This window comes from Aotus nancymaae, unplaced genomic scaffold (genome assembly GCF_030222135.1).
Source record: "Aotus nancymaae isolate 86718 unplaced genomic scaffold, 86718_ANA_hifiasm-v0.15.2.pri h1tg000014l, whole genome shotgun sequence".
Lineage (NCBI taxonomy): Eukaryota > Metazoa > Chordata > Mammalia > Primates > Aotidae > Aotus > Aotus nancymaae.
Window position 1 is genome coordinate 41,806,529 of NW_026988425.1, and position 1,320 is coordinate 41,807,848.

The window sequence follows — 1,320 nt, forward strand, 5'->3', positions numbered from 1 at the left end:
TTAATTAATTAATCTTGAGACAGCATCTCACTCCAGTACTGAGATTATTTGTACTCCATTACTGAATTATTTGGGTTACTTCAGTGCCCAAATAATTCAGGTGGTATTGTTTCACGTTCATTGCTTACCTATATGGGGGCAAGTATACAGGCATCCATTGGGCCAATCCTCTTTTTATAGTGATTACTTTCCAGACTCAGACCTTATTCAGCTCATTGAAGTCCACTAATGCTTAACTCATAGCATAGATTTTATTTCACATTAGTGGATTCAAAAGTGTGACCCATGCCCTATGTCACAATTCTTTTTTAATTAGAAATGACCCAGACATTCAATGGTATCCGAAATAATTTTAAGATTTTTAATTACATTAAAAGTTCACCTACAAGCATTGATTCCATTTATATTTACTCAATTTCTTCATTTTTAGCTGTTTATCTAAATTAGTTTTTAGAACTAAGACATTAGACAAAGGTAATCATCGCTCCAAGTTATTTCTTTGTTAACCATTTGCATAGTCTGTGAATATCAGGTGTTCACCTAAGCAAAAATCTTAAACACATGGGCAATTTTGCTTATAATTCAGAAAAATTAGTAGTTCTTATGGAACCAACAATGTTGTTAGTCTTATTTATCAAAAAATTCATTCAAAGAAAGATTACTCTGTTTTTCATTGAGTTTATGGTCTTATAACCTTCATGTAAAATCCTAGCATGTTAAAATATTTAGCAAAGGCAAACATAAAACTCATTTAATTAGTAAACCCAGGCAAAAATGTATGCTGACAATTCCAGACATTTCTATTTTTGTTTTGTCAATAATTTTAAAAGATTACTAAGTTCACACAAATTTGAAAAGCTTTTGGACTTTCTTTTTTTGTTTAAAATATAATAAAAAATATGGAACACTTCACAAATTTGTGTGTCATCCTTGCGCAGGGGCCATGCTAATCCTCTCTGTATCATTCCAATTTTAGTATATGTGCTGCTGAAGCGAGCATTGGACTTTCTTCCTAAATTTATGAGCACTCATTTACTTATAAGTCAATATGGTGCCATTGTAGACATAACATATAACCTAATACATGTAACATGCACAGAAACACATAGAAACGCATATCCATACACACAAAGATCAAATAGATGTCACCGTGAAACTCTAGCCATGACATGGCATCATAAACCCATTATTTTACAAAAGACAGCTGGATCCAAATTATTTCAGGATGGCACAAAATTGGAATCTGTCCACATGGCTAAATTTCTCTATCTGCCTTGATAGGTAATTCAATTAATGCCGTGGACCAAACCTTTGGCTAAA

At 32.4% G+C, this 1,320-nt stretch overlaps 1 non-coding gene across 1 annotated transcript; it reads right to left on the reverse strand.

Annotated features, from left to right (window-relative positions):
* Window positions 1-893: 893 nt before the first annotated feature.
* On the reverse strand, window positions 894-1,000 carry LOC135274932 (U6 spliceosomal RNA). Its single transcript, XR_010342676.1, has one exon. It is a non-coding gene; the product is annotated as a U6 spliceosomal RNA (small nuclear RNA).
* Window positions 1,001-1,320: the final 320 nt, after the last annotated feature.